General features: G+C 51.4%; 1 long non-coding RNA gene and 1 other non-coding gene across 2 annotated transcripts in view; both read right to left on the bottom strand.

Moving 5' to 3' along the window:
* Positions 1 to 22,875, bottom strand: part of LOC123568666 (uncharacterized) — a 54,244-nt gene that overhangs the window by 24,232 nt on the left and 7,137 nt on the right. The window contains exons 2-3 of the long non-coding RNA XR_006692071.3: positions 4,308 to 4,594; positions 1,971 to 3,990 (exon numbers count right to left, since the gene is read on the bottom strand). This is a non-coding gene — a long non-coding RNA (uncharacterized lncRNA). The remainder of the gene's footprint in view (positions 1 to 1,970; positions 3,991 to 4,307; positions 4,595 to 22,875) is intronic.
* Positions 12,100 to 13,628, bottom strand: LOC102146214 (uncharacterized). Its single transcript, XR_010581114.2, has 2 exons — positions 12,736 to 13,628; positions 12,100 to 12,286 (listed from the first exon to the last, which is right to left on the bottom strand). It is a non-coding gene; the product is annotated as an uncharacterized protein (transcript).

The raw sequence follows: 22,875 nt of genomic DNA, 5'->3' as shown, positions 1-22,875 counted from the left end.
CATGATGCAGTCTGCTTACATATAGAGGTGACAGGTGCTTCACCCCAGGTGCCCCAGGTGAACTCCTGGTCCAGGGTCAGCCGCTGGAACTCGATGGACTCATTTCCAAAGGCAGCTCGCATAGCAGCCTCACTCTCTCCATTACCCACCTCCAAGTGCTGAGTGGACGCCAGGCTTCCCCCTCCCTGGCTCTATTCTGTCCAGTGGAATCTCACACCCAAATGACTCAGAGATGCCCTGGGAGCTGTGAAGCATCATTCCTGGCACCTGTATTCACCGTCTATTGCTGCTGTAACAAATTATCACAAACTTGATGTCAAAAACAACACAGACTTATCATCTTACAGTTCAAGAGGTCAGAAGTCAAAATGGATGGGCAGGGAGAATCACGTCCTTGCCTCTTCCAGCCTCCAGAGGTGCCCACGTTCCTTGGCTGGTGGCCCTTCTGCATCTTCAAAGCTGGCAGTGTAGCGTTGTCAGATCTCTCTCTGACCTCTGCCCTCCGCCTCTGTCCTTACACCTCCGTCTTCAACTCTCACCCTCCCGCCTCCCTCGTATAAGGACACTTGTATTTAGATGTGGACCTCCCCATAATCCAGGCGTATCTCCCATCTCAAGATCCATGACTTAATCACGTGGGTGCCCACTCTCAGGGTCCAGGGGCCACTATTCTGTCCCCCATGACACAGTTCCAGAGACTCCAAACCACCAGTGGTTTCATATCCAAGAAAAGCTAACATCCTGACGAGCCCCACACGATCTGGCTGCGGTCACCTCTTTGATCTTAACATCTACCCCTCTGCCGCGCAGGCTGAGTTCCAGCCACAGGGGCCTCCTGTGACTCCCGAGCCTGTGTGGAAGGCCTCCTCTCACATCAGCGCATAGCCAGCCCGCTCCTCCTCCCAGCCTTGGCCTAAACGTCACCTTCTCAGTCACAGCTTCCCTGACCACCCTTCTTAAAACTGCAGCTCTCTGTACCACAAAGGAAAAGTGCTTGGGGGGGATGGACACCCCTCCTCACCCTGATGTGGTTATTATCCATTGTACGCCAGTATCAAAATACCCCACACACCCCGTAAATATCTATACTTTCTATGTACCTACAGAAAATAAAAATTAAAAAGAAATGGCAGCTTCCTCCCATCCCCCATGCCCTGGCATTTCCTGCCCTCTGGCTCTATTGTCCTTTGCTGATCACCACCCCAGGATCCTGGGCCTCTTCCTTTTGTATTTGTTTACCGCACATCTCCTCTCACCAAAATCTAAGCTCCATGAGGGAGCTTTGGTGTGTCTTGGTCTCACCGTAACTCCACTGCCCACAATGGTCCCTAAAACCAAAGGGGCGCCCAGTCACATCTGAGAACGTCCATTTATTTGAAATCATTGTTAAGCGCCTACTCTCAGGGCTGCTGCATCCCCACCTGCAGGAGCTCAGCACAGTCCTGGCGAGCAGCAGGGGCCCTGGACCCTGAGCTCCGGCAGGAAACACAAGAATCAAGCAGTCTCTGCCCTGGAGGACGGGACATCCTGTGGGGAGGTGGACACGACACCACACGAGGGCAACATGGTGGGGTGGGCACCAATCCACACAGTGCAAGCTACCACGAGACAACGCCTCCCGGTCACTGCGTGTGTTAGGCGGCATTGCAGGCCCCATGAATGGCCCCAGCCTTGACAGCCACATGCAGTCAGCAGAGGCCGCCTCCGGAAGGTGCAGAAGGCAGGCGTGTGATGACTCAAGAGCGTTTTCCAAGAGCAGTGGCAGAAAAGCAACCCAATGTTGCCACCACCAGTCACAGCCTGGGTCGGCCCATCCGAGGCAGCCAGTCACACACCACCCATCAGCAGGGAGCTGGGTCCCATGTCCCCCTCCCTACTCCCCCAAAGACGACCAGAGACAAAACGCAGTGGCTGCCACCTCTGCACTGCGCCACTGAACAGACCCAACTGCATGGGAGAGGGGGACTTACCACCTTTTGTGAGGGTGTCTCTCAGCTTGGCTTCAAAACCCACGTTCCCACCTCTTATCTCCTCCTGGAGACACAGTACACAGCTAACACGAAAGCAATTAATTGAGGCCTTTTACCAGACCAATGTGTGTTTTACTCCACGTAGTACCAAGTTAATTATTTAATAGCACGGAAATGCCAGCATCCTGTGTGGGCTGAGGCTGCCATGCACAGCAGAGAGACTCTTCTCCACTCCTCACCATCGGTAAGGAGGCCACAGATCGCAGTGCCCAGGGGCCGAGTCCACACCTGGAAAGACCCATGCCTTCTGCAGTTGGCACCTCCCCCCCGGCAGCCAAGCAGGCTGGACTGTGGACTCTGCCCAAGGTAACTGCTCATTTGTTTTTCCCTCTGTACGGATGAGGAAACGAGCTCTTCCTCCAGGACTCAGGAGGGCAAAAGGTGCAAGAGCCCTGCTGGACTCTACACCTCCCACCATGAATGGGTCACCTTCAAGGGGACTCGTGGGAGAACAAAGGCAGGGCTGGTGCCAGGCTTGTGGTCAGGCAAGTGGATGAGCATCCTTCAGTCCCAACTGCCAACCAGGCAGCTAGCACAGGCCACAGGAGTAAAATCGCAACAATCAGACAGCGTTCCCAGAGCACCGCAGGGTCCGGAAGAAATTTAAATCAAGTCTGTGGGCTCAGAGATTACAAACTAGTTGGGGAAACACGTGCTGTGCTCGTCACTGTATACACAGCCCCAGAAGCCATGCACAGAACCCCGAGTACACGGCCCAGCAGGTCAGTCCCGGGAGACCAGGAGACACTGAGCCGACAGCACACTGAGGCAGTCAGGGACGGCCTCCCGGGCAGATGGAGACGAGGTCGGGCGGTCACACAGCCAGTCAGTGTTGAAGCTGGGTTTTGAACTCAGGGAGTCCAGCTCCACAAAGCTCACCAAATTGTTTCTATTCCTCACTGCCTCTGTGTCTTTACAAGTGTTGTCTTTTTCATTATTACCACACGTCACTGTGACATCAATGGGGCTTTCACAGAAAACAACCACCTACAACGCAGCCCCCAATCAAAACTGTTGGTCCCACTTCCTGTTCCCCTCTGGTCCAGTCCCTGCTCGGCACAACTGCTCCCAAGCCGTTTGGTCCGCAGCCGCTGCTGAAGCCGACCAGCCTGCCCACGCCAGCCCCTGCCAAGGACTCGCAGGCCCCTCGCACCCAGCCACTGAAAAGGTGATGCCCAACGGCCCAACGTCTTTAAAGCTGTCATCTGTCACCTCGCAGAGGAGTGCCGGTGGTACCCAGAGACTGCTCACTTACGCCTCTGGGGTGGGAGACGCAGGAGGTGACCATGGGCTCTGTGCGGAACCAGGAGAAGCAGGCCTGGCTGTGAGATCAGGCCTGGCGAGGACAGCTCCTGCAGTGCCAGCTCTGCACCATCTCCAAGTGCTGCTGCCTCCAGCATAGGAGGTGTTATCATGGACACCATAAACGTGGAACCTTCAGGGCTGGTGACAATTTTGATGGGCTGCACTAAAAATTCTGTAAAGATGGTTAAGATTTAGCATGACTGGCTGCCTCGATGCTTCTTTTTATGTGTCTATAAAAGTGATATTATCAAAGCAGAGCTCTGGGATGATTAATCTGGTTGCAGTCTTCAAGGAGTCCAGGTAATATTATTGCCAGGCCTGGAGGTGTGACCGGGGGCCTGGATCAGGGTGGCCAAGACCCTGGCAGGGGCAGCGGGGGACGAGGGTGAGCTAAAGACGCCGGTTTCATTTTGGATCTGTTGAGTTGAAGGAAGAGTTCAGCCTGGAAATTAGGAGCGACGGAAGAGGCCAGCATTCTTGCCACAGCTTGGGGATGGGGTTCACCTTGCTCACTGCAGTAGTCTCAAGGCAGGAGGCTTTGCGCTGTGGAAAGGTCTGAAATCTCAGGGACAGGGACAAGCCTTGCGTGGGAACCTCCATGGGAAAGACAAGGTGGTAAGAAGAGGTCTTTGGGTCTGCCGCCTCCTGACCCCCACTGAAAACAAAAAGGAAAAAGGGCCAGAGGGGGATTTGTCAGGGGAGTAACAGGCAAACTGAGAACTGCCGTCTGCTGAAAGCTACAGCCACCCTGGGCTTTTCACACGCGGACAGAGCCGCCCCCTCCCACCCAGCACTGCAGGACCCCGGCCTACAAAGGCAATGGGCCTGGGGCTGGCATCACCCCCCTTTGGGCAGCCGTGCAGGCACCCACAGGCCCTTGTGACTTTAGTCTTCCGAGGACTGTGACAGCTTTGCCTGTGAGGCAGGTTTTGTCTCTGGCTCCTTCTCATCCACCATCACCAAGCTACTCACCACTTAGAAAGGGAAGTAAACGTCAGGCCTGGAGGCAAATCCGAGGAAGGCTGGGCTCGGCCTATTGTGGGCGTGGGAGGGCCTCTCTGCCTGAAAGTCATGAGAGGTGAAGTCCAAGGATGGTCACGGAGGCCTCGAAGGTCCCCTCACTGTGCCACTGAGTCAGATCTTGAGTTCATCCAGGCTTGCGGGGACCCAGAGGACAGAAGGCCGTGGCTGCTACCACCCATCTAGAAGATTGAGTCTCTTCCCACGCGTCCTTGGCCTGTGGGTACAAGCTGTCTGATCTGTTGTTTGGAGGGTTGAGACAGGACACAGACACAATCCCGTCAGGAATTTTCCAGAAGCCTCTGAGATGCCCCCTCCACCCACAATCCCTAAAATAGACAGCTCCATCGGCGAGCAGACCTCTGGGGTCACAGACCATTTATAAAGGAGCCCGGCGCTCACTAATGCAGCTTTGGAGCTACAGCAAAGCGCAGCAAAAGCCTTGGGAAAAGTTCAGAGTGAGATTAGATCGAGGCTTTCTTGTCTGGGCGCGGCAAGGAGGCTGCCGTCACCTGGTTGGCGTGGAGACCTCAACCCCGCGGACTTCAGAGTCTGGCCCCTTGGCCCAGTGCACCCTGGGAAATCCCCTGACCACTGCACTGGGCAGTGACTGTGGCGAGGGACGCGTCCTCCCCCAGGGCCTCTGCACTCCGTTTGCCTCACAACCCAGGGCCCAGCACAGTCGAGATCACCAAGGTTAGAGCTGTTTCCTCCTCTCAGAACCACAGAGGGGGTCCCCAAAGTGCAAGATGGGAATACCATTCCAAACGCACTTGGCTTCCCTGGGACCCACTAACTAGGCAGCAGGGACCTCAGTGCTCTGGGAGGAGTTGGTGGTCCCGACGCTATGCACCCCTTTGGGTAGAATGACCCGCAGGGGACAGAGATGGCAAGGGCATTGCTCAAATTACCTGGTGGACCCTCACACACCACTCTCATTAAATAGGTAAGGGAATAAAAGCTCAGACAGGCTCGGGGAGCTGTCAAGACATGTGGAGCAAGTCCGTGTTCTAGACCAGATCTGTGAGAGGCTGAAGCCTTTGAAGGACGGACGTGGCCCAGGAATAGAGGATGCAGCCAAAGGGATCCAGAAGAGTTAGGCTTCAGAAGTCCGCCCACTCAGGGACAGCCAGGTCCCAGTGAGGGCCAACAAAGGCCAGCGCCCTACACCTTGAGCCTGGCTGAGGAGCCAGCCTGGCCCCCTGAGAAGGGAGGGACCTGTGCTCCATTTGGCACCCAGAATCATGCCCGATCCCAGATGGACTTTATGTCATCAGCCTTTCAACTTCACTCTCCAGGATGGTGGATTTCATAGAATAGGGAATGGTACGGGCTGTATGTCCAATATGCAGTTGTATTGTATATGGGACAATCCTAGTTCTCACTCCACCGCCCATCCCAGCTGCCCTATGAAATCAGCAGCAGTTCCCCCACCCCCCTCCCCTGCTCTCTCCCATCACCCAGGCGCGGCCGTCTCCCACTCCGTCTCATCCCTTCACTGAGCCCCTTTCTGGTGGCCTCAGATATACCCCCAGCGTTTTGTTTTGTTTTGTTTTTTGTTGTTGTTGTTGTTGAGACACAATCTTGCTCTGTTGCCCGGGCTGGAGTGCGTGATCTCGGCTCACTGCAACCTCCGCCTCCCGGGTTCAAGTGATTCTCCTGCCTCAGACTCCCAAGTAGCTGGGATTACAGACACCCACCACTGCGCCCGGCTAATTTTTGTATTTTTAGTAGAGATGGGGCTTTGCCATATTGGCCAGGCTGGTTTCGAACTCCTGACCTCAGGTGATCCACCAACCTTGGCCTCCCAAAGTGCTGGGATTACAGGTGTGAGTCACTGTGCCCACCTCCCCCAGCCAGGGTTTTTCTACATCACAATGGTGTGACCCAAAACCTTCCCAGGAGTGGAACGGGCTGGGACCACCAGCCAGGTCTCACCCAGGGACCACCCTGGGAACCCCAGGCACCTGTACCCACCTCACTCACTGCCTCTGACCAGGCACAGGAGCCAAGCTCCATGCACCAAGGATGGAAGAGAAAGCCTGGGAGACGTTGTCTCAGCAGAATTTCTGTCTTAGAGGCCGGACCTCTCTGGCTATGACGCCCCAGCAACTTTTATAAAAAGTTACCTCAGTGCTGTGCTGCTCTCAGAGCTGCTGGGATCAAAAGAACAGCTTTACTCAGGGGGAAAAGATGAGGGACCAAAATTGTCAGGATATGTACAGCCAGTTGGACAGCGCAGCTCTTCTGAGCCGGATATTTGGGTTTGGTTTTGTTGCGCCTTTTTTTTCCTTGTTGAGATGCTTGGAGGAGGTACTGTGGGGTGCAGACAGTGCCGCTCGGCAGGAGGAGGGAAGGAGAGGCCGCGGCTTCCTGTGAAAGAGCCGGCAGAAACCACCTACGTTGATAACAGGTCCCGAGTTCAGACTCCTGCCTTAGCAGGTAAGTCGGACAGGAAAATAATCATTCCCCTTAGTAATGGGCTCTCCACCCTCTAGGACTATTCAGGTATCTGACTGCTGCTCCAGTATGTCTCCACGGGCCACAGGTACATGTGCCATCCACGTGCACAGACTGCAGGAAGACCCAGGCGTCTGCCCTCCCACCTGCGGCTGCCACACGGAGTGACGTGGGAGTCACGCCTCCTGCGAGGCGTGTCGTGAAGGCACCTGCCTGGGGACCGAGTCTGCACACAAGTCAGGAGCCCTGTCCCCAGATGCAGACAAGGGTCTTCTCTGGACAGACATGGCCCCAGAAGGAAGTTGTCCTCCCTAAGGGTGAGAGGGAAAGGGACCAAGCCCCTGCTTCTTTGTGACAGATTCCTCGTAGGGATGGCAGTATTGAACAATGATGTTAATAATAAAGTTATCATTACATATATCACAATTAATAAAGCAATTTATATTTATTAGGCACCTGCTATGTGCATAGTACTCTGTATGCAATATGAAAAAAACAGCATAGCACGGCCAACCTATAATCTATAACACATTAAAGCCATCCTCAAAATGCCCTCAATTCATTCCTACTTATCCACTCATGGACTCCACATCTGATGGCATCACCTATTTGACTCCAGCACTGAGCTAGACACCTCCAGAGATGCTAAGACAAGGCAGATAGATTTTCTAGCCTTATAGGGAATACATTCTGGTTTATTGACTCAAATTATGACGCACAAAAAGCCATTGTGGGTGCCCAGGGAAGGGCGTGACTACTGAGCGGTGTCTGGGGGTGTTCAGTAGGAGTTGGACAGCTGGAAAGGGGAGAAGAGAGTGTTCTAAGGGAAGAGGACAGTATTATCATCGCATTGCGAGGGGCATTGCAAACACAGTAACAAATAACCGGCCATAAAGGACAAAATGTGATAAATGCCAAATGAGTGTTTCTGATGGTAAATGCCAGAAAATTTGGAGAAGAACGCCTGTTGGAACTGGGTGATCAGGAAAGACTACACGAAGAAGGGGAGGTCACAAGGAGTAACCTGCGGAAAGGGGAGCATATTCCAGAAGAGGACAAGGTCAACGAGGGCCGAGTTTTAGGACACGTTGGGACCGTGACCACAGAGTTAGGAGTTTAATCTTGGATTAAATCTGTCACTTCCCTCCTTAGCAACAGGATCATGATTTCCTGCTTATGTTTTGACAATTGCATCCTCTATGCCTGCCCTAGTTCTTGGTGCATATTCAGTATTCAATAAGTATTTGTTGGATAGATGAAGGGAGAGATGGATGGATAGATGTCATTCTTTATAGACATCACTTTTAATGGTCCCATAGTATTTTATTATAAGGATATAGCATGATGGAACATACTGAACAATAATACCGTTGTTCAACCATAGTTCTTGGACAATTCTTGTTTGTTAATTCATTTGTTGCTGTATTTCCCACTAAACTATGAATTCCATGAAGAGCAGGAACCACACACATTTTATTCACCAGTGTGTCCCCAACATCTAATGCAGTGTTTAGAACACAACAGATCTTGGTATTTATGGAATAAATTATTTAAAGAAGGCATGAACATTTGGATTGTTTTCAACATATTGCCTTTATAAATAACACTGTGATAAACATTCTTGTGGATGAATCTCAAAAAGATAGGAGAATTATTTAATCCAATTGTCTGAACATATATAAAGGCTTCAACATGTGTATTCATCTTGTTTTAGTTAAAGGCAGTGATTTATTCTTCCATCAGCAATTGACATTTGAGAAGACTACTAGTAGTCCTCAACGCTTTGAAACCAATTACATCTTTTAAACCTTTGCTCATATGGTACGTAACAATAGTTTCTCATTTTTAACACATTTGTTTCTGGAAAGAATGAACATTTTTACTATGTTTCTTAGTCCTTGGCATTTCAAATTATATATATATATATATATATATATATAATCTTTTGTCCATTTTCCTATGGAGGTCTGTCGTAGTCCATTTTGTGTTGCTATAAAGGAATACCTGAGACTGGGTAATTTGAAAATAATATATATAATCTTTTGTCCATTTTCCTATGGAGGTCTGCCGTAGTCCATTTTGTGTTGCTATAAAGGAATACCTGAGACTGGGTAATTTGAAAATAATATATATAATCTTTTGTCCATTTTCCTATGGAGGTCTGCCGTAGTCCATTTTGTGTTGCTATAAAGGAACACCTGAGACTGGGTAATTTGAAAATACATAGGCTTATTTGGCTTAGGGTTCTGCGGGCTGGAAGATCGGGCATCTGGAGAGGGCCTCAGGCTGCTTCCACTCATGGCAGAGGTGAAGGGGAACTGGAGTACAGGGATCACGTGGAGAGAGAGGAGGTAAAAGAGACAGGGAAGGTACCAGGCTCTTCCTAACAACCAGCTCTGCCAGGAACTAACAGGGGGATGACTCACTTGACCCAGGGAGGGCTATAATCTATTTATGAGGAATCTGCCCTCCTGACTCAAACACCTTTCACTGGGCCCCACCTCCCAAGACCCCCACAGTACAGATTAAATTTCAACATGAGATTTGGAGAGGTCAAACACCCAAACTATAGCAGGCCCTTAATGTTTCTCTTATGAATATAAGTAAGAACCCTTCACATAATTTATTATTTGTCTTTGACAGTTGTAACCTTTGCCTTTTCATTGTAGGATCTTTTTGATGTACTGACGTTTTTAAAAAAATATAGCCAAATCTGTTGTAAATAAATATCCAGAAGTCACAAGGAACTTAAACAAATTAACAAGCAAAAAACAAGCAACCCCATTTAAAAATGGGCAAAGGACATGAAGAGACACTTCTCAAAAGAAGCCATACGCACAGCCAACAAGCATATGAAAATATGCTCAACATCACTAATCATTCCATCACTTTCATGCCTAGAATGCCCTTTACACCTAGAGGCAAGCATTGACTTAAATTTTCTCTTCTAATTTTAATATGTTTTTTCCCCTATGTCCCCTTTGCTTTGCGGTATGAATTTGGGTCCTAAACTGTCTATTTTTTCACAAAGAAAAAGCCATTTTTCCTACTGATATGTATTCAGGGACCCCTCCCTCCTACTGAGCTGCCATCCTGCCTGTATAAAGGGTGGTTATTTGGGTGACCCTCAATAGATCTCCCACCTCTCTGAACAGTGGCACTATCATGGTCAGTAATTATTTACGATATGTTCTGCCATATGTTTAAGCAAGTCCCCTCACTCAACTCCTCTGTCATAATTCTTAGCTATTTTCACCTATATATAATTTCTAGATAAACTTAAAATTTATTTTTTCAAGTCTTTTCGTCCTCAAAAAAAAAAAAAAAAAACCGGTTTAAGGAAAAGTTAAACTTCTAAGTTAGTGTTGGAAGAACCAACATCTTCACAATCTCCAGTTTTCTCCTTTCCTGCTGTGATTCAGGCTCTCCCTGCATGTGCTGAGCAGTGTCTGGGTGGGACATGTGGGTCATGGGGGAGCACTCGGCCTTGCCTTCCCAGCAGGGTTTTTACCGCTGGGGGAAGAATATGCCCATGCTGGCTTTGAGGGCTCCCTGAAGCTGTGGGGTTCTCTGACAGAGCCGCGAGGATGAGATCCATACAGCAATTATTCAGCTAATTTACAATCCGAGTGAACATTTTGATCTGAATTAATTTGGTAAATTGGGCCAAAATGAAGATGAGAAGCAAGATGTAGGGAGTAGCAACATTCTGGCATAATTTTTTAAAATAAAGAAAGAAAGACACCCATACACACGAACCCCAATCTCAGCCTGCTGGTGCGTCACTGGCACACCCAGAAGCACCCCTGCCCTCTCCAAGCCTGTTTCGCATTTGTCAGGTGACGAGTTTAAACCAGGTGGTCCCGAAATCCCTTTTTTCTCTGAGTTTTCACCAGCCAATTTGCAAACTATCATGTCTGCGTTTGCTTACTGACTAGCAGATTCTGGGAGGCCTCATTCACTGGCCCAGTTGTATAACTCCAGTTATATAATACACAATCTGAGTTCTGCATTACTCTCTGTGGCTCTAAGGTCAAACCGAATATCCTGGACTTGCAGGAGATGAGACACCTGTTAAGACATTGGATCGGCTTCCTGGGGCTTTTTCCCGACACTGAAGTACAAGCTGGAGAAAGAGGGAGGAGTCGAAACAGTCTCCTGCTGGCTTCGGGTCTCTGGGATCAAGGCTGGATAACAAGGGCCCTCGCCATGGACGCCGCAGGGAGGCCGGTGGCCTTTCAGGTGAGCCTGCACGCCCTGACACAGCCTAGCGGCAGGCCCGTGGGGACGTCCGGGGAAAGGGTCCTCACTGCTGCAGAGGTGAATTCTAATTCTGAGGCCCCCAAGCATCCAAGCAGACAAGACAATGCGGAGGGCCCACCAAGTACAGTGCTGGATGAAGGAAATGGAATCACAGACCGCCCTGCAAGGCTCAATTGTACAGACCTAAGGGAGCTCCATAGACTCTCAACCCACAGGTGGAGAGCCTGGTGGAGATGTCGTAGGAAGAGGAAAGGTGCAGTCAGACAAGTCTCCACTCACCGCTCACCAGCTGTGCAACACTGGGCACATCGTTCTTCTTCCCTGAGCCTCCGTTTCTTCACTTCTAAAACGGGTATTATTAACTAAATGAGTTCGCAGAGGTAAAGTGCCTCACACGTGGAAGGTAGTCAATACGTGTTATTTTCTTCCTTTTTTTTTTCCAAGCCAGACACAGAGATAAACCAGAAAGAGATATGGTCCAAAAACAATGTCAAATCCCAGCTCCCCCACCTCCTAACAATGTAAATTTGATCCTCTCTTGAACCTTCCTTTCTTCACCAGCGAATGAGAAAAATAATACCAACAGCGAATAAGCAATCGGTGGTCGTGAACGTTCTTTATCAACTCAAAGTGTCGTGAAGAGGCAAGCGAAGACTCTCATTGTCAAAGAACGGAGGAGAGGAGAACCTGCCTACGGATCCCACGGACACTGCAGCTGCTGTGTGGCTGCGTGCGGGGTGACTTCACGGTAATTAGTGCCCAGTTCCCGTCATCAGAGCTGATCCAGCAGGCTGCCTGGCCTGGGAGCGGAGCCACTCTCTGCTGATCTAATGACGCTAACCTTCCCCGGGGCGCTCTCCATCACCGGGCAGCGGGCAGACCAGCTGTTTTCTGGTTTGGCTTTGCCTCTCACAGCTGGGCAGCCGCCTCTGGGCTGGAACCAGGGGACTCTTGTGGGTTGGTTTTTTTCACTGCAATGTTATTTTCTAGGAAAATAGGAGCAGAGGTGGAAGATGCACTCCCTGACTCTCTGAACAACAGTTAAACGTAGATGACATGTCCCTTGGGTCCTGGGTCTTGCATCTGTCATTCCCCCTGCATAGGACTCCTGTGCCCAGGCCCCCTCCAGTATAGCTCCTCCTTGAAGACTCAGTTCCAGGTCCTCAGAAGCCTCTCCTCACAAAGTTGCTGTATCGCGTGGTCTCTCCATTTCCAGTCCTCTTCCGTGGTCTCTCCGTTTCCCGTCCTCCTCCGTGGTCCCTCCGTTTCCCGTCCTCCTCCGTGGTCCCTCCGTTTCCCGTCCTCCTCCGTGGTCCCTCCGTTTCCCGTCCTCCTCCGTGGTCCCTCCGTTTCCCGTCCTCTTCCGTGGTCCCTCCGTTTCCCGTCCTCTTCCGTGGTCCCTCCGTTTCCCGTCCTCTTCCGTGGTCCCTCCGTTTCCCGTCCTCTTCCGTGGTCCCTCCGTTTCCCGTCCTCTTCCGTGGTCCCTCCGTTTCCCGTCCTCTTCCGTGGTCCCTCCGTTTCCCGTCCTGTTCCGTGGTCCCTCCGTTTCCCGTCCTCTTCCGTGGTCCCTCCGTTTCCCGTCCTCTTCCGTGGTCCCTCCGTTTCCCGTCCTCTTCCGTGGTCCCTCCGTTTCCCGTCCTCTTCCGTGGTCCCTCCGTTTCCCGTCCTCTTCCGTGGTCCCTCCGTTTCCCGTCCTGTTCCGTGGTCCCTCCGTTTCCCGTCCTCTTCCGTGGTCCCTCCGTTTCCCGTCCTCTTCCGTGGTCCCTCCGTTTCCCGTCCTCTTCCGTGGTCCCTCCGTTTCCCGTCCTCTTCCGTGGTCCCTCCGTTTCCAGTCCTCTTCCGTGGTCCCTCCGTTTCCCGTCCTCTTCCGTGGTCCCTCCGTTTCCCGTCCTCTTCCGTGGTCCCTCCGTTTCCCGTCCTCTTCCGTGGTCCCTCCGTTTCCAGTCCTCTTCCGTGGTCCCTCCGTTTCCCGTCCTCTTCCGTGGTCCCTCCGTTTCCCGTCCTCTTCCGTGGTCCCTCCGTTTCCAGTCCTCTTCCGTGGTCCCTCCGTTTCCCGTCCTCTTCCGTGGTCCCTCCGTTTCCCGTCCTCTTCCGTGGTCCCTCCGTTTCCCGTCCTCTTCCGTGGTCTCTCCGTTTCCCGTCCTCTTCCACACGTGACGGGAGCTCCCGCGGGGCAGGGACTGGATTTTGCCCCTGTTTGGGCCTCCAGTGCTTGGCTCATAGTAACCGCTCAGTTGAAAACAAATTCCAGCAGATCCAAGCTCCACTGGATGTCCGTGTGCTGAGGACCTAGGTAGAGTGTCTGGGACTCGCTTTGGGAACGAAAACAGAGCAGGAGGGAGCGAACCTACGGGCACCCACCTCACCTTGGGAGGACCAAGGCCCTGCTGGGGCCAGAAAATTCCTGCATTTTGAGTTCTACTTACGGTGACCATGTTTTCTAGACCAAAATTTGGAAAATGGTGTCCTGTTTAAGGAAGGAATCCATTGTATTGAAATGAATACAATCATGAGACGTCAACAGAGCCTTCTAAATGCAGCACCCGTAGCTCCACCACGAGGAAAAGGCGTTTCCGTGGAGCGGGGGGGGGCAGACGGCAAACTTCCCGGTGCTCTGAGTCAGGCTGTAAAGCGACCCTCAGCAAAACCGATACAGGGTCGCAGGTTAACATCCTGTGAGGGACCCAGGTCCTCACCACCAGCCGGGGTCCAAGCAACTGTGGAACCCTCCCCCACAGCAGCCACGAGGTCCACAGGCTCCTTCGCAGCCCCTTCCCTGTGCCCCACGGGCTCCACGGAGAGAAGAAGTTTGCTTTTTCACCTCCCTAAGGCCCCGCTCAGTCGGCTGGACATGAGTTCCACCCACTGAAGGCCCCCGGAGAGGCTCCCCAGCATTTGAGCTCCGCGTAAGACCCAGGGAGTGGAGGGCACCACAGACAGTGGCCTGGATGTGCCTCCTTCCTTTCCTTCTACAAAGAGAAAGCCCCGGCTTCCTGCCTCTAAGAAATAACACTGCTCCCTTCCGAATTCTGCTTGGGGTTTATTTCTTCATAAAGCTTTAATTAAGAAGGAAAAGTATATGATCTTCCTGCATCAGTTAATCCTGCTGTGAGGACCTGTATTTACCTAGGAGGGGCTCAGGAGAGTGCAGGGAGCTTCTGGCTCCGAGCAGGACACTTCCCTGTCCCTGTTGAAGTGCTGGGTGCAGGGGAGGCCAGGGAGGAGGATGTCCACTGCCCCTGCAGACCTGACCCAGCATGCCGGGGAGGACCCGCCCTGCCCCACCCAGCAGGACCCCAGGCCAGCAGACACCCAGGAAAGGGAAGGTGCCTGGGCCTCGCCCTCAGAATGTTTGCCTTGGAGTGTGAGGTCCGCACGCCTAAAGATGCTCTTGCCTCATGAGAGGCTGGGATAGTGGGGATAGGGGGACCTGCAGGCCCAATACGCTGTGGACACTGTGGACCTGCAGCAGCTTATGCTCATCCTCCCATGGGAGCCCCTGTCTCTGTTTGCTGCTCAGCACTCATTTCCTCGCGTTTACTGTGACCTTTCCACAGACTAGGAAACTTCAGTCCCTATGGCAGGTGCTGTTTCACAGCTGCCTGGCCTTCCTGCAACCGCTGCCTGCCAGGCTGACCTTCTCCTGGGTGCCTCTGTGCCAAGCTGTCCCCACCTGCCAAGATTTTAGCCTACCCCAACTTTCCCCGGCACTGCCGTCCATCTGGCTGACTTCCCTGTTGCTGAAACCTGCCCTGACAACCTCCCTGCATCTCGGTCTCCCGATCCCACCGCCGCCAGGCACTCCAGCTGCCAAATGAACCTGAGGTCTGCGGGATGTTGGTTCCAGAGTCTGCCCAGTTTCCTTTGAATGTTATCAAGCCCAGCACTGCCTAATTTACCTTAGGATCAAGATTCTTTATCACAGTGATGCTAAACTAATTCACTGCAGAATTACTGAGAAGTAACTAAGTTTAGACCCAGCCATGCATGCAAACCACAGGCATTTAGAAGCAGCAAGAATCTCAGACCCAGCTCATCCACCCCACCCACCTCATTTCAGAGTTAAAAAGATTCCAGCTCAGAGACGGGTAATGATTGCCATGGTCACACAGCAAGTCAATCACGTATGAAAGCAATATTGATTTCTCTGCACCCAACTGACGGTCGGGCACAGTCCTGCTGAGAGACAGAAATTGGACTCAATGGCAGGTGTGAAGTCCAGGGCTCGGCGCAGGAAAACGAACATGTGCCAATGACTAGCTTCTCTGGCCCCTCCAAGTTGGTGTTGATGGGACTTGGGTCCCAAGACATAAAAGAAAGGTTCTGAAAACATTTGGTCCACGCCGCTGCCTCCAGCCATGTCTGTATCATCACCACATCTTTGGCAATCCTGTTTCTATTCTCTTTCTCACTTACTCAACTAAACACTAACATGGTCCAACTAAATGTCACCAATGGACCTATAAACTAAGGCAAATCAGGTCTAGGTTCTCGAATTCCTCACCACCCACAGAATGTGGGTCTGAGGACAAGTTTGGGAGAGAAATATGCTTCTGTCGGCAACCTCAGCTTCCTGCCTCGTCCTCCCTGCAGAGCTGAGCTCCCAGGGAGGAGGGAGGACGACAGGCCCAGCCAAAGAAACAGCATGAGAGGAGCCTCAGGGCCCCAGTGCCTGATGGCTGTGCTGAACTAATTGGGTTGTAGGAGGAGGAGAAATCTGAAGCCCCACATGACAGAAGGTTCCAGCTCAATCTGTGGCTTGCGCTGAAGAGTAAATGACACGTAATTCAGTTAAAGGAGAAGGAAGCAAACCTCATCACAACAGCTGAAAACACGAAAACAACAAATAAACAGCTGCTTTGAACCAGCAACAAGGAGGCCAATTTGATCTCTGCAGAAAGAAAAGTGCCGTCTTGCATGTGTGTGAGTGTGCACGAGCGAGCGGGCGTGTGTGTGTGCAGGGAGGGGCGGCACACTCCAAGAAGCTGCAGCTGCAAGCAGCTGAGAACAGCATCAACCGAGTTCTTGGAACAATCTGTGAGATTAGAGCTATGCCATTCACGGCACACACAGGCGGGTCCCAAGATTCGGTTCTCAGGCGGTCCCCACTCACAATCCCCCCCCACACTCATTCTCCACCTGCTGCAGCCTGGCCACAGGGGGAAATATTTGGACTCTAACTACCAAATGTACTGTTCTTGAACGTGAGCCACATACCCACCAGCCACTGGTGAATGTGAGACAAATAACACAGGTACTTCCCCTGCAGTGTGGAGGCAAACAACCTCGAAGAACCACAGATGGCCAACACAAAATAGGATTCCAGATCCCTCCCCAGGGTTAGCGACGAGAACCCACTAGGGCCCAATGAGTCAGTGTTTTAGTAGTAACCTCAGGTGATTCCTTTGCACACAAGGGGCGAGGTGACATGTTGTCTCTAAGAGCCTCAGTTAGCTATTGCCATAATAATTCTGCATGACTGGATTAAGAAAATGTGGCACATATACACCATGGAATACTATGCAGCCATAAAAAAGGATGAGTTCGTGTCCTTTGTAGGGACATGGATGCAGCTGGAAACCATCATTCTCAGCAAACTATTGCAAGAACAGAAAACCAAACACCGCATGTTCTCACTCATAGGTGGCAATTGAACAATGAGATCACTTGGACACAGGAAGGGGAACATCACACACGGGGTCCTATTGTGGGGAGGGGGTAGGGGGGAGGGATAGCATTAGGAGAGATACCTAATGTAAATGACGAGTTGATGGGTGCAGCACACCAACATGGCACATATACATATGTAACAAACCTGCATGTTGTGCACGTGTACCCTAGAACTTAAAGTATAATAAAATAATAATATTAATAATAATAATTCTGCATAACAAAAATAAACCCACAAACTCTCAATAGTATAAAACAATAGTCGTTTGTTCTCACAGGTCAGCAGGGAAGCAGAGGCAGCTCAGTTTCCAGCTGCAGACCCTGGATTGCCAGGAGGCTGGGGGCTGCTCCACATGTATTTATTCTGGGTCCCGGGCTGAGGACACAAGAAATCTTCCCACAGCAAAGGTGGAGGAAGCCAGTGTGGAAACCCAGGAGGCCTTGGAGCCTGATGTTAGAACAGGCTCGTGGTCACTTCCACCCATGCACTGTCCAAAGGAAGTTGCACGGCCAGTCGCAGGGTCAAAGGATGTGGATCAACACACAGAGGAGTGAAGAACTGGGGCCCCTGATCCTTACAGTTTCTTATTTTCTTCATCAGCAAAAGAGCCTCAAGACCCAATTATCCTATCTGTAAAATGGGTGCACAGCAATCCCCACCCCTACTATCTCACGAAGTACTGCAAGGATGTAATAGATAATGTTCCTGATACTGATTTCTAAACTGTAGGGGTTGATATATACATTAGCCAACATGCCTGTGACCCCTATAACCTGAGTCCAAGAGGTGGGGGAGGGTGGTGGACCAGATGACCTCTCTGTTCTGTCAGGCCCTCCGAGTCTGCGTTGTGTGGCCAGATTGCGTGTCGGTATTCGTTTACTCACCCGACCTGCCCTGATGCTCTCAGCTCAGTGAAAAGCACAACAGGCCACCCTTGGGCTGGCCAAAGTCTTCCTGCTGGAGAGACCACAGTGATACTTCGGAACGCCCAGCCAAGGGATCCTTTCACCACAGCACCTAACTCTATCTGTCCCCAGTTAACGATACACTCCTGCTCCTGAACACCGTTAACCACCTGGGGCTGCAGGAACACAAGGATCCCAGGTAGTCAGCAACTACATCACCCTCAGGATGTCCGCAGTTCTGAGCTTTTGGTAAAGGCCCTGCTCTGGCTGACAAATTTGTTGGGGTCCCCATGTATTTTGTTCCGCAGAGCTCTGCCTGGTACCTTGATATTAGGAAAGACACAAACTGATGCTCTGGCATCTGTCCTGATACATTAACCGCGATGGGCTGGGACGTGGACTCCTGGCTCAGCTCTTAAGCCCCGTTGCCCGCAGTGCTGTGATGTGTTACTGGGCCACTCAGGGCCACGGGCAGCCGTGCACCTGGAAGCGAGTTTGCCAAAGAGGCCCGGGTGTCTGGAATAAGCCCACGGCTCCCAGTCCTCCGAGCCTAAGCTTGAACCAAGACACCGGCTCCTAACACATCTTCCTCTCCAACAACACCTGAGATTTGGCTTTTTGTGTGTTTCTGCGGACGGATGGCTGGATATCAACCTGCACCAGTCACTCCTGGCAGCCTGTGGTCTAAAGCCCCCTCCTATTCCCCATCATCCCATCACCCCAGTGATGGGACCTGTGGAACCTCTCCCCAAGCTCCTCCTCAGCCTGTGTGAGGAGTTTTGACATACCTAGATGAAGACACTCGTGTCCGGGACACAGGGCCAGGGCGGGTGAAGGCCTCTGCTTTGTGCATTTTCCAATCTGCTCCTCTGCAGTATGTTTATGTCGGTCTCACCCAGAACTCAGTGAGCTTTTCAACCTTCAGACACAAGTATTTGGCAAACCCAGAAAGATTTTCCTGTATTATTTCTTTATTTATTGCTCCTCCATCTGTTCACTTTTCTCGTTCTGGAACGCCTACTATTTACATATGAAACTTCCAGAATCTGTCCTCCAAATATCTTATTTCTCCTCCTAATTTCCAACTCTTCACTTCTGCTGCATATTTGAAATTTGTCTTCCACGTGATCTTCTAAGGCACTGATTTACTTCTCTGTACTTGCCGTCTCCGTTAACATAGCTACTGAATTTTCAACTCGGAAAACAGGACTTTGTCTTCCAGAAAGTCTTCGGTGTGCCGTGGTCTAACCTCCCTCGTGCTCTAATTTCATAATCACTAGAGTTACAGTTTGTTACCCGTGTCCTCGAGTACAGCCACCTATTCTGGCATTCCAGCTGCTCTCCTCTCTCCTGCTGAAGGTCCCCGTAGGTGTGTTTTATTTTCCTTAGATGCCCCACGCTTATCCTGTGGGCCCTGGAAGGCTGTTGAGTTCCCTCAAGCAGCAGCGAACTGATTGCTGTGAGTCCTCGTGGAAGCCGCCCGCCCTCCCCAGGGACTGCAGGAGGAAGCCACTCTGCTTCCACCCCTTAGTAGCCTGCGCAGCATCCTCTCAGCTCCAGCGGTGGGGAGGGATTCAGGCCACCCCCACCACCTCCCGCAGCTTCTCTGGGTCCAGGGAGACCAACCGTATCAAACTGTTACTTAGAATCTTCCCTGAACTAGCTAATATTCATCTCAAACTTAACGTCCAAAACAGAACCACTGGGTTTTCCTAGGAAATCTGATTACTCCTCCCACATTCCCCTCCTTCTCCAGTGCACAAACCTAGGCCTTGCCCTTGAGTCCTGCGCTTCCCTCACCATGCACATCCAAAACCCAAGTCTTGGTTATCCCAGGTCTAATTACCACATTTTCCCATTAAGATATTTGCTATGTCTACAGTAATCAGATTTTCTTAATTAGGCTGTACAGTCCTGGATTTTGACTGCCTACTTCTAGTGATTTATTCAGGCACTCATACACTCAACAAATATGTATTAAGTGCCTACTGAATGCCAGGCCCTGGGTTAGGTGCTTGGGAAACAGTGGGTGAAACGCGGCCCTCAAGATGCTTATTGTTTGCAGGCGTGAAAACATGTAACTCAACAGGGCACTCTGTACCCAGGGCCAGCGGTAGACAGGGAGAAGGGCCGAGCACTGTGGGGATGGAAGGGGTGGTTGCCCATTCCCTCTGATTCATGTGAAGGATCCAACTGCTCCTTTCTTCCCTGAAGCTTCCTTTACTCTCCCCGTTCAGCAGGAGTCTCCAGTAGCCTTGCATCTTCCCTGTCCCGCTCCCCATGGGCATCCCGCCCTCTTCCGATGGACGCCTCCTTCCTCTCACCCACCTGTCTGACTCCATCCCCCTTTCCCCGGCAGGAGAGGGCCACCCCGCTGTGTCCTGCCTCACACAGCAGCTGAGGGACCACAGTCAATCACACCGTCTTCGGCTGCTCCTGCTTCCAATGTCCGGAGCTGGCTCCGTTTAACAGAAGAGGACCCCAGGTCAGCAAACCCTAACTCTAGCTATTCTCAGCTCCACCAGCTTCACGACCTCAGGCAACTCTCTGGGCCTTCATGGGCCTTCATTTCCTCTTTTGTAAAATAAATCAAATTACAGACAAGATTCCTTCTGGAGAAGATTGCACCCAGAATTGACATCCAATGAACGTATATGACTTCTTCACTATGAATGTAATGGAATGTAGGACTCTTATCTTGGTAAAGAGAAACCAAAGGGTGGACATGCTGCTTTCACACTCAGATCCTGTCTGGAGCCCAGGAGCCTTGGTCACTCCACGTGGGCTTTCCAGACCAGAGGCATCGGCAACACCTGAGCCCTCTTCAGAAATGCAGCCTCCAGGGCCTCCAGAGTCAGAATCTACACTTTATTCAGGCTCCAGTCAGAATCAGAAGATTCCTAAGTGCTTTACGGTTTGAGAGGCACGATCCAAGAGGACACAGCCCACAGTGACAAGGGGAGGCAGGTTTCAGTTCTGAAAGAGACAAAGAACTTTTCACCAAAAAGGGCAGACCAAACACGGGACAGGTTGCCTAGAAGGCAGTAAGGACCTCTGCCATCGGGTCAAGAAGAAGCAGAACGGCCACCTCTCAAGGACATCGTACAGGAGAACAGTATTCGGTAGGAGTGTGGATGCCTCGGGCTGCAGGCTTCCTTCTAACTCAAAGGCATAAGATTTTTAAATTCTGACTCTCCCATTGCCTCAGTTTCCTCTAGGATGTCAGGGAAGCCAGAACTCATGCCCACTGGTCATCTTTGCTGGTTTTGAGATGGCATCGCCAAGCACGGATGCCACCGTGGGAGGGCAGAATACGGCAGAAGAGAGTGACAGGCCCCACAGAGACGACGTTATTCCCTTGTCACACAGACCATTTTCACAAACGTCCCCTGCGTCTACCACAGGCCTGGAAACCTCATTCCTTTTGGACTACAGGAGGGCCCTTTCTCCCTTCTGGTCAAGGGCCTGGATTCTCAATTTAGAAGCTAATTCTCGTTCAAATTAGTCCATCTCGCAGATAGAATTAGAAGCCGGGTGACGATTTGGAAAATACAATCAATTTAGTCCAATTGTTCTTGCATGTCAGCTCCATGCAATAACGAAGAATTTGCTCCTCTGGCTCTCACACTGACAAGGAGCCATTATCCACGGGAGTGAGGCTGGTCTGATAGGACACAGGAGCTGCCCGGTGGAGAGGCACCCAGGCCAGCACCAGAGGGAGAGGCAGGGAGGTCAAGGACCAGATTCTGCTGCTGGGGGAAAACGTGACCAGAGCAGGATAACATATCTCTACCAAGTCAGACCACAAGACAGGGCCGGTGTCAATGCACCTGTGAGTGCACCAGTGTACACAATACACCTGTCTGTCTCAGATTCCTTATACACGACTGGGAGACGATGGCACCTACTGCTCCTCGTCTCATGGAGTTACACGCCATGACGAAAAAGAACATGATTCATCGACTTTTAATAAACATTTACAACAGCTGATGCTCATTCGGCCTCCGGCATGTGGCGGACATTGTGCCGGGCAAAGCAGCCGATCTAAGGAACACGACACAGTGTGAACGTCCAAGGAACTGAAGTGGAACTATGCCCTGACCATAGAGAGTGAGAATGACGGTGGTGAGGACGGTGGTGGGGACGGTGGTGGGGATGACAGGCATTTCTCCACAAAGGCACCACTGCCTGGTGACTGATTTTCATGTGCAGTGAGAGATTGTTCCTCCTGTTGCTCATCTTGGCTATGAGCTAAGAGACATTAAAATGCTTTTGCACAAAGCAAACAGTATGCATATTTTATGAAATACATTCCTCTGCCTGTTTAATTGTGAGATCTTCAAAACAGGCAGGGAGATTCTCACCATTCACTACTGGCACGAATGGACGGGGTTTCAGTGTCAGCCTTGGGAGGCCCCTGATGCTGTCACATCCTGGCTCTCCAGGCCCGCAGAGGAAGGAGCTGGAGGCCTAGGCCCTAAGATGTGGCCCGGCCGCTTTTGTTCCTCCAGGGGCCTCAGTGTGTCCGGTTGTAAAGTTAAAATATCTACTTTCCCACTCTCTAAGGTTTCTCAAGCCTGGTTTATCACAAATTAATCTGCTGAGATTTACGACAATAATGGTGGTCTTACAGGTCATTAGAAGTGAGTCGTCTTGGAGACTCCTAGAAGTCACCCACACTGGGTTTCCAGAAGCATCTCTAGTGGTCTTCCCAGGTGCTTTCACTGCCAGGACACTCCCATCCTGCCCCTAATCCTTAGTCTAGAATGTGGACATTCCAGTCCCCTGGCAAAACAGCACTGCAGTTCTCAAGGTGGTTTCACACGGAGGCTCTGCTGGGCCTTCTACCTAGCGAGTGTGGACATCTCCAGGTGGTCTGTGGCTGGCCACACCAGGCCAGGTCTAGGAGAGGACTGTGTGATTGTCCCAGCTGCATCAACAGGCAAATGTCACTTAACAAAGCCTTGCATAGGTTTATCAGAAAACCGGTGGCCTGGCGCCGGGGACCTCTTCACTGCACATCAGAACCAACTCGCGGAAATCGGCTTTCAGTTCTGCCAGTTGGGCCACCATCACATAGAGACAACTGCATCTTGATTTGAGGACTCCATGGTACCAGGACTCCATCATACTTTCTCTACACCAGGAACTTGCCATCAGCCCCCTAGAACACTGTCTTTATCCCCCTGCATTGTAACTCTTCCATTGTCCCTTCTCCCTA

Source organism: Macaca fascicularis, chromosome 14, assembly GCF_037993035.2.
Source record: "Macaca fascicularis isolate 582-1 chromosome 14, T2T-MFA8v1.1".
Taxonomy (NCBI): domain Eukaryota; kingdom Metazoa; phylum Chordata; class Mammalia; order Primates; family Cercopithecidae; genus Macaca; species Macaca fascicularis.
Note: the sequence above shows the minus strand (reverse complement) of the source record. Positions and strands in the feature narration are given on the sequence as shown.